At 44.0% G+C, this 10,731-nt stretch overlaps 1 pseudogene; it reads right to left on the minus strand.

The window, feature by feature from the left end:
* Positions 1 to 1,595: 1,595 nt before the first annotated feature.
* On the minus strand, positions 1,596 to 3,002 carry LOC100396537 (keratin, type I cytoskeletal 19 pseudogene; annotated as a pseudogene).
* Positions 3,003 to 10,731: the final 7,729 nt, after the last annotated feature.

Here is a 10,731-nt window from a genome sequence, read left to right on the forward strand (position 1 = left end):
TCATTTCAACATGAGCTTTGGGGGAAACACACATCCAAACCATATGAAGGTAAACCTGAGTTCATGCTGATTTCTCTAACTCTAATCCATTACCACACAGATTATTCTAGCCCCTGCGCCTTGCTTGTCTGTAAGCTGGTGTCTTTCACTTAGCAATATTCATTTATGATTTATCCATGTATTTTCATGGTTTGATAGCTCATTTATTTTGATTGCTAAGCACTATTTCAATATTTTGGATGCATGTACCAACTCCATTTTTAATGTACTTAGATTACTTTAAACTTGTGGTTAAATCTTGCAACACTACCCAACATTGAAATGTTTTTATGCAAGTTTTACATGATCAGTTGGTCAGTGCTGTCAGATGATCTACCAATTCCTTCTCTCCCCACCTCCTGCCCAGAGATACCACACCTGCAGTTAGTTTTCCATTGTCCTCCACCAATCTAAACTAGCAGTCCTTGGCCAGTGCAGTGGTTCATGCCTATAATCCCAGCACTTTGGGAAGCTGAGGCAGGTGGATCACTAAGGTTAGGAGTTTGAGATCAGCCTGGCCAACATGGCGAAAACCTGTCTCTACTAAAAATACAAAAATTTTCTGGGCTTGGTGGTACACACTTGTAATCCTAGCTACTTGGGAGGCTGAGGTAGGAGAATCGCTTGAACCTGGGAGGCAGAGGTTGCAGTGAGCTGAGATGGCACCACTGCTCTTCAGCCTGGGCAACAGAATGAAATTCTGTCTCAAAAAATAAATAAAATAAAATAGTAGTCTTCTAACGAAGTGATAGAATCATTGTCCTGGATCTGTTCCTTGACATCATGCTGGAAATTCCTTTGTCTCTCTGTATATTAATCTCTTGTTCCCTGCATCCAATGTCTTCTTTTTTCTTGATTTATTTTTTTATTTTAGTGGAACATATTCTCCAGCAGCTTCTGGAGAAACAGTAAATGGAAAATGCTCTTTAATAATAAGAGCAAAAATGGGCAAAAGTCACAAATAAGCAAAAAAGAAGGAAAAAGAAAGAGAGAGAGAAAGAAAGAAAGAAAGTCAAGCACTGCTGAAAATTACAGCTTCGCTCACGACAGAGAGTTTGGCTAGGTTTAGAATTGAACATTAAAAATAATTTTTACTCAGAAATGTAAAGAAATTGCTCCATCGTTATTGTTGATTTTAGCTCCCCACGTTGTTGAGAAATGTAATGACATCTGATTCCTGTTTTTTGTATGTAACCTATTTTGTTCTTTAAAGGCTTTTAGGATATTTTCTTGATCCATAGTGTTCTAAGATTTCATAGTGTTGGGCCTTATCAATTTGAAGACTCATGTTCTTCAGTTCTGGGAAATGTTTTTGTACTATCTCTTTAATAATAATATTTTCTCTACCACTCTGCTTTTTTGGAGTGCCCATTTGTGGTTTTTAAACTTCGTGAATCTTTTATTTTCTTATCTTTTTTTCTCCTTAGTGTTATTTAGTCGTTTTTCTGTTGTAATTTCTTTTTATTTTTTATTTTTTTCTGTTCTAATTTCTAAGAAGTGTTCTTGATTTTATATTCTAACTCTTCTGTTTAGTTTTTCTTTAATTTCGTCTGTCATATTTTGATTTTTTTTTCCCCTTGAACCATAAAATTCTAGTGGCAAGTCAAGGGACGCGCCGGGGATAAGGGTCCCTTCCTTCCCATCTCTTCACCCAGGAGACACCCTCCGAAGGACAACAGAAGCCCCGGGCCTGCTGCCTTCTCAGAGGGCCTTGGAGGCAGACAGGTTGTTGTAGTGATCTTCCTGGCCCTCCAGCAGGCTGAGGTAGGTGGCGATCTCCTGCTCCAGCCGCGACTTGACGTCCAAGAGCCGATGGTATTCCTGATTCTGCCGCTCACTATCAGCCTGCACATCACCCAGCTGGGCTTCAATACCGCTGATCCGCGCCTGGATCTCCGCCAGCTGGGCTCCAAAGCGCGCCTCCGTTTCTGCCAGTGTGCCTTCCAAGCCGGCTTTCATGCTCAGCTGTGACTGCAGCTCAATCTCAAGACCCTGGAGGGTGCGCCGCACATCACTGACCTCGGTGTTGCTCATCTGGAGCTGCTCCCTGTGGCCAGCGACCTCCTGGTTCAGTTCTTCAGTCCGGCTGGTGAACCAGGCTTCAGCATCCTTCCGGTTCTGCTCGGCCATGACCTCATATTGGCTTCGCATGTCACTCAGGATCTTGGCGAGATCGGTGCCTGGAGCTGAATCCACCTCCACACTGACCTGGCCTCCCACTTGGCCCCTCAGCACACTGAGTTCCTCCTCATGGTTCTTCTTCAGGTAGGCCAGCTCTTCCTTCAGCCCTTCAATCTGCATTTCCAGGTCAGTCCTGGCCAGGGTCAGCTCATCCAGCACTCTGTGCAGGCCGTTGATGTCGGCCTCCATGCTCATGCTCAAAGCCTGCTCTGTCTCAAACTTGGTTCGGAAGTCATCTGCAGCCAGATGGGCATTGTCGATCTGCAGGACAATCCTGGAGTTCTCAATGGTGGCACCAAGAATCTGGTCCCGCAGGTCCTGATGGTCTTGTAGTAGTGGCTGTAGTCACGGGAGGGCCCGGGTCCCTGCTTCTGGTACCAGTTGTGAATCTTCACCTCCAGCTCGCAGTTGCCCACCTCCAGGGCACGCACCTTGTCCAGGTAGGAGGCCAGGCGGTCGTTGAGGTTCTGCATGGTGAGCTTCTCGTTGCCCGCCAGCAGCCCGTCGGAAGTGGCCAGGATGCCGCCATAGCCACCGCCGTAGCCCCCCGAGGAGGACGAGGACACGAAGCGAGCGGAGGACACGGACACGCCACGGCCGCCGGAGCCCCCGTGTATGCTAGGTGTGCGAGAGGCGACACCCGGCCCAAAAGGCACAGAGCCGCCGCCCAGGCTCCCGAAGGACAACGTGGACAACAACTGGCATAGCTCTAGGAAGTCATGGCGAGGCGGAGCACGGACCGAGCGATCCTGGTCCCAGAGGCTGTGATCACCGGAGGCCCCTATTTTGAATTTTAAAGTGTGCTGCTGTTTTATTCCCTGATTTTATGTATATATATACATACACATACAGACGCATGAATGTATGGATATGTCTGTGTGTATACAAATATATAAAATAGAGATATTCCTGTTACTAGTTTGTAGAGATATATTATCTTTTATCCATTTGGGGAGACTAATTATAGTTTCTTTTAAGTCTTTTTTGTACCTCACACTGTATCTATTTCCTCTGAACCCTCTTTTCTTCCTGTGTTTGCTTCAGTCTCTCTATTTGGATATTTTCCTTAAATATCTAGCAAGCCTTGACTGGCTATTCATATTTATAAATAAAGCACTATAAAGTTGATTGAAAGAACCATGTATATAGGTGGGACTTTTGAAAGGAAATCTTTTTTTTTTTTTCAAAGATGAGGTTTCACCATGATGGCCAGGCTGGTCTCGAACTCCTGACCTCAGGTGATCCACCCGCTTCGGCCTCCCAAAGTGCTAGGATTACAGGCGTGAGCCACTGCACCCGGCCCAAAATCTGGTAAGTTGTTTTAGTTATGTACTAGGTTCAGATAAAGTCTGACTTTTTCCAGCATAGTTAGGGGTGTGATTAATTTTTTTTTTTTAACCACGGGGTTTCACCATGTTGGTCAAGCTGGTCTTGAACTCCCGACCTCAGGTGATCCGCCTGCCTTGGCCTCCAAAGTGCTTGGATTACAGGCGTGAGCCACCATGCCCGGCCGTGAAAGGAAACCTTTGGCTGTAGTCCTTTTGCTTTTTGTCAAATTGAACTTTTCCAGAGATTTTATATTCTGTGCTAGCCCCACCTACCCAAGTACCTGCAATCTGTTTCTGAGCCTTTTATGGGCTTTGAGAGGGAACCAGCTTGTTATTTAGGTGCTCACATTTGCCCTTCTGTGACTCTCCTGGCTTGCCAAGTCGCCCATCACTTCCCGCTCTGGTTTCTATTTTCCTTTAAGGCTCAAGGCCTCAGATGTCTTCTAATTTGTTTTCTTTACTTTTCTTTTTCTTTCTTTTTTTCTGCAACATAGGGTCTTGCTCTGCTGCCTAGGTTGGAATGCAGTGGTGGCAGTGCCATCATAGCTCACTGCAGCCTCGAACTACTGAGCTCAAGCAATCCTCCTGCCTCAGCTTCCCAAGTAGCTGGGACTATAGGTGTGCATTACCACACCCAGATAATTTTGGCCTCCCAAAGTGCTGAGATTAGAGATGTGAGCTAACTCACCCAGCCAATATTTGTTATTTTAATTTTTAAAAATTAAATTTTATTTATTCATTCATTCATTTTTTACTTCATAGCTCATTTTAATGCTGAAAGCCCTTTTCATTTTCTTCTGTGGGGAGTTGAGGGGAGGGGTGGGCAGGGACAGAGTCTTGCTCTGTTGCCCAGACTGGAGTGCAGTGATGCAAAAATAGCTAACTGTAGCTTTGGATTCCTGGTCTCAAACAATCCTTCTGCCTCAGTCTGAGTAGCTGGGACTACAGGCATGAGCAGGTATTTAGATAATTAGCCACCATGCTGGCTGATTGTCTAAATTTTTTGTGGAGACATGTTCTTACCATGTGGCCCAAGCTGGTCTTGAACCCCTGAGTTCAAGTAATCCTCCCACGTCAGCCTCTCAAAGTGCTGGGATTACAGGCATGAGCTATCACATCCAGCCCCTAATTTTCTAAATATAATTACATAATTATTGGATTGGTATGTAGTCTTACATTAGGACATTTTTCTTTATATCAGATTTATGTGATGGCCATGAGTGTCATTGCCAACACACTTGTGCAGCTAGCATTCTGGGTGTAAATTATGTTATACCAATTAGATCTGCAGGTGAACTATGCAACAAACTATAAAACTTTCAGCTGCAGCCAACCACTACTAAACATCTACTATCTATAGCAAAATAGCTACTTAGTAATGTCTGCAAGGGATGCCTCTGATTCTCATTGCAATTGGAAGTGACAGTGGAAGTGACCTGTTATCCTTTCCCATTTCAGTAGTGCTTTCTGTGTAAGCTCATTTGTTTTTGGTTGGCATACTGAAAATTGAGCTGAAGAGCCTGGAAGATGAGGATAATCCATCAAAATCCAAGGCATCAAGATGACAGTATCAAAATAGAGAATACTCAACCATCAAAGTCCATTTACTGAGCAACTTCTGTTTGCCTGTGCTTTGGGCTGAACACTAAAAAGTCACAACGCCTTTCCTCATGTAGATTTCAATACACTTGGAAAAATCACAACACGTATATGAGCAACAATTCCCAAATAAGACAGTGGAGAGAAAATCGTCAAGGTCCATCTTCCTGACGCTCTGCAGTATGTAGTGCTAGTGAAATTTCGGCTGCGGTCGCTCTTTGGTATTGAGAATCCATTGTTGGAGTGGCAGCCAGATAGCACGATTCAGTAATGAGGCAGTTGCGGTGGTGGCTTCTACAGCCTCCTGATCCTGGCTTTATGATCTCTGAATGGCATTTTGGGCAGTATGCCAGGGATCTTTTGATCCTAGCAGTTCAGTTTTGGCCTCCTGATCTTCACTCTTCTGTCTATGGCAAAGGAAGCGTCATTCTTGATAGACCAGTTCTGCAACATTCTGGGAGTCATGCCAGAGGTTTGCCTAGAGCCCACCCTACCCTTTCTTCCAAAAAGTTTCTAAATATTTAATCTAATATACTATATTTAATCCCTTCCTGTTTAAAATACCTAGAGTAGGCCAGGCTTGGTGGCTCATGCCTGTAATCCCAACACTTTGAGAGGCCGAGGCAGAATGATCACCTGAGGTTGGGAGTTTGAGACCAGCCTGACCAACAAGGAGAAACCTGGTCTCTACTAAAAGAAAAACACAAAATTAGCCAGGCGTGGTGATGCCTGCCTGTAATCCCAGCTATTGGGGAGGCTGAGGCAGGAGAATCGCTTGAACCCGGAAGGCAGAGGTTGTGGTGAGCCAAGATCGCATCATTGTACTCCAGCCTGGGCGACAGAGTGAAACTGTCTCAAAAATCAAACAAAACAACAACAACAACAAAAACCAACCTAGAGTGTTTCTGTTTCCTGCATTGAACCTGCCCTAATATAGTAAATTTTTAATTACTTGAAATATTTAATAAGAGCTAATGAACTACTTATATAATAATATGCTAATTTTTTTTGAGACGGAGTTTTGCTCTTGTTGCCCAGGCTGGAGTGCAATGGTGCAATCTCAGCTCACTACAACCTCCACCTCCCAGGTTCAAGCAATTCTCATGTCTTAGCCTCCTAAGTAGATGGGATTACAGGCTCCCACCACCACCCCAGGCTAATTTATGCATTTTTAGTAGAGATGGGGTTTCACCATGTTGGTTGGGCTGGTCTTGAATTCTTGCTCTCAGATGATCCACCTGCCTCTGCCTTCCAGAGTGCTGGAATTACAGGCATGAACCACTGAGCCTAGCCAGGATTTAATCTTTTAAATAAAATTATTTTTAAAAATATAAGTATTAATTGAATATTAATCACAGAACAAGTAAAAATAATGAATCTCATTTTTTGTACAATATAGGATTAGATTAATAATTAACAAGATTTTTAAGTTGAGTTTAAAGACTTAAGAAAAACTACTGGGTTTAGTGGCTTACACTTGTAATCTCAGTGAATCAGGAGCCTGAGGCAAGAGGATCATATGAAGTCAGGAGTTCGAGACCAGCCTGTGCAACACAGTAAGACCCTCACTACAAAAAAAAAAAAAACACAAAAATTAGCCAGGGGTGGTGCATAGTGATGCACAGCTATAGTCCCAGGTACTCAGGAGACTGAGACAGAAGGATCATTTGATTCCAGGAGTTTTCAGGCTGCAGCGAGCTATGATCACACCACTGCAGTCCAGCCTGGACAACAGAGAGACTCTATCTCTAAAAAAAAAATTAAGGTTTTTTAAAAAAGAAAAACTAGGCAGGACATGGTGGCTCACACCTGTAATCCCAGCACTTTGGGAGGCCAAGGCAGGTGGATCACCTGAGGTAAAAAATTCGAGACCAGCCTGGCCAACATGGGAAAACCCTGACTCTACTAAAAATACAAAAATTAGCTGGTCATGGTGGTGGGCGCCTGTAATCCCAGCTACTTGGGAGGCTGAGGCAAGAAGAATAACCACTTGAACCCAGAGGTGAAAGATGCAGTGAGGTGAGTTCTCACCACTGCACTCCAGCCTGGGCAACAAAGCAAGACTCCATCTCAAAATAAAATAAAAGAGAAAAAGAAAACAATAACTAGATTTTAAAACTGATCAGTTTTACTTTATTGAATATCATTTTTTAAAAAAAATAAGTAGCTCTAAATAGTTCCCCCCACAACAGAAGTCTTCTCCCTCCTAGACTTTAATTTTTTTTTTCTTTTGAGACAGTTTCCCTCTGTCACCCAGGCTGAAGTACAGTGGTGAGATCTCATCTCACCACAACCTCTGCCTCTCAGGTTCAAGTAATTCTCCTGCTTCAGCCTCCTGAGTAGCTGGGATTACAGGCATGTGTCACCACACTCGGCTAAGTTTTGTATTTTTAGTAGAGACAGGGTTTACACCATGTTGGCCAGGGTAGTCCAGAACTCCTGACCTCAACTGATCCACCCACCTCAGCCTCACATGAGCCACTGTGCCTGGCCTCCTCATCTCCTTTCTCTTTCTTTTCTTTTCTCTTTCTTTCCTTCTTTCTTTCTTTCTTTCTCTTTCTTTCTTTTTTTTCTTTCTCTTTCTTTTCTTTCTTTTTCTCTTTCCTTCTCTTTCTCTTTCTTTCTCTTTCTTCTCTTTCTCTTTCCTTTTCTTCCTTTCTTTCTTTCCCTCCCTCCCTCCTCCCTTCCTTCCTTCCTTCCCTTTCTTTCTCTTTCACTCCCTCCCTCCCTTTCTCTCCTTCTCTCCTTCTCTCTTTCTCTCTTTTTCTTATTTTGAGACCAAGTCTTGTTCTGTCACCCAAGCTGGAGTGCAGTGACACCATCTCAACTCACCGCAACCTCTGCCTTTCCAGGTTCAAGTGATTCTCCCACCTCAGCCTCCTGAGTATCTGGGATTACAGGCGTGCAACACCATGCCTGGCTAATTTTTATATTTTTAATAGAGTCAATGTTTTGCCATGTTGGCTAGGTTGGTCTCAAACTCCTGGGTTCAAGTGATTCAAGCAATCTGTCCACCTCGGCCTCCCAAATTATTGGGATTCCAGGCATGAGCCACTGTGCCCAGCCTCCTCTTAGACTTTAAAAAGTACAGCTGAGCCAGGCAAAGTGGCTCATGCCTGGAATCCCAGCACTATGGGAGGCGGAGGTTGGCAGATCTTGAATTGCTTGAGCCCAGGAGCTCCAGACCAGACTGGCTAACATAGCAAAACCCCATATTTACAAAAATACAAAAACTAGCCCAGTGTGGTTGAGTACTCCTGTAGCCCCAGCTACTCGGGAGGCCGAGGTGGGAGGATCACTTGAGTCCAGGAGTTTAAGGCTGCAGTGAGCAGAGATTGAACCACTGCTCTCCATCCAGCCTGGGTGACAGTGAGACCCCTTCTTCAAGGAAAAAAAATAAAAATAAAATTTAAAAAAAAGGCCAGGAGTGGTGGCTCACTTCTGTTGTCCCAGCCTTTGGGAGGCTGAGACTGGTGGGTCACCTGAGGTCAGGAGTTCAAGACCAGCCTACCCAACATGGTGAAATCCCATCTCTACTAAAACTACCAAAATCAGCTGAGCATGGTGGCGGGCGCCTGTAGCCCCAGCTACTTGGGAGGCTGAGGCAGAAGAATCGCTTGAACCCGGGAGGCAGAAGTTGCAGTGAGCTGAGATCCAACCACTGCACTCCAGCCTGGGCGATAAGAGTGAAACTCTGTCTCAAACAAACAAACAACAACAAAAATCCCACATACATAAGCCCCAAGAAACAGAGAAAAAACCTGACGTTAATCAGGAGGTTTTACCATTCTGTGAGCTTTTCCAGTAGGGAGATATTCTTTGGAAACTTAGGCCAAAGAACTACATCATATTTCCTCCAGTGGTAGCATTAGAGGTCAAGTCCTCTGTAGCCAGGGACACATCTGTTTCTGTATGTAACATACGGAAAGAATTTCTCAACTTTTTTTTCAACACAGGCCATATTTCCACCCCTAAAACACAAAACAAAAACCTCAATTTAGGCAAGAACTTCAAACTTCTTTCCCACTAAGCTATTTATCCATATATTTTTTTAATTTTTTTTGAGACAGAGTCTTGCTCTGTCACCCAGCCTGGAGTGCAGTGGCACAATCCCCGCTAACTGCAACCTCTGCCTCCTGGGTTCAAGCGATTCTCCCACCTTAGCCTCCTGAGTAGCTGGGATTATAGGTACACACCACAACACCTGCCTAATTTTTTGTATTTTTGGTGGAGACGGGGTTTCAACATGTTGGTCAGGCTGGTCTCGAACTCCTGATCTCAAGTGATCTGCTTGCCTCGGCCTCCCAAAGTGCTGGGATTACAGGCATGAGCCACTGTGCCCAGCCTCACAATATCTCATTAGTCATAAGACAGACTGACTTGAATTTCACATCTTATTCCTTCCTCTGAAGAACAGTAAAGTTGATCAGTCTAACCACAAATGTTGAAAAGCAAGGGAATAAGTTTTTGCAGCCTGAATAAGAACCACTGTTTATTATGGTGCAGGGCACAGAGTATTGCAGAGCATAGAGTGCTACTCTATGTGCAGGGCACTCTACGACTAGTTGATTTCCATGTTATTTAACTTAATCTTCACAACAGCTTTATAAGTGCTGTTAATGTCCCCATTTATTAGATGAAGAAACAGAGGCTTAAGTAGGTTAAGAGAGTTGTGCAAGATCACACAAGTACGAAGTGGTATTGGGGATTTAAACCCAAATCCATCTTGTTCAAAGCCCATCTTTCCACTGCAGCATCATGCCTTTTAGTGATAAGATACACGGGCTGTGACTCTGCCAACTTGTGGCTGCCAATATGTAACATAAGCAAGAAGCAGATGTTGGTTATTTTCTTAAGCCACTGAAATGTTTGAAGTTATTACTGCAGCCTTACCCAGCAGAAGCTGGCTGATATAGGTATCTTTATTTTCTGTTTACAGTAGTGTAAACCTTGGAAACTGTTTTAATATTAATAACTTAGTACAGTGCAAACCATGCTTCGTGAGACCCTCTATTCATTTATACCATCCCCAAACAAGTTTTCTTTTTTTTTTAAACAGGGTCTCGCTCTGTAGCCCAGGCTGGAGGGCAGTGGCACAATCTTGGCTCACCGCAACCTCCACCTCCCAGGTCCAAGCAATCCTCCCACATCAGCCTCCCAAGTAGCTGGGACCACAGGCACGTGCCGCCATGCTTGGCTAATTTTTGTATTTTTTGTAGAGATGGGGTTTCACCATGTCACCCAGTCTCCCAGTCAAGCACTTTATTTATACAAAGTCTCAACAATGATTGATGTTCTCTGGGGAAGACTGAATCTGTTGGGGCATGGCTTTAGCATTCAAATAGTTGAATACAGATTCCTGTATAAATTTATAGAGAAGTGTATTTTCTCAACTGCAACTAGATAATTTTAAGGCTATATTGTCAGATTGGAAATGTAAATAGAGCCCCAGATTTTCATATGTGTATTTGCGAAGTAATTAAGAATTTATAAGAAACTTACTAGAGAAGCCAGGAGCGGCGGCTAACGCCTGTAATCCCAGCACTTTGAGAGGTCAAGGCGGGCGGATCACGTGAGGTCGGGA

Source organism: Callithrix jacchus, chromosome 5 (genome assembly GCF_049354715.1).
Source record: "Callithrix jacchus isolate 240 chromosome 5, calJac240_pri, whole genome shotgun sequence".
Classification (NCBI taxonomy): domain Eukaryota; kingdom Metazoa; phylum Chordata; class Mammalia; order Primates; family Cebidae; genus Callithrix; species Callithrix jacchus.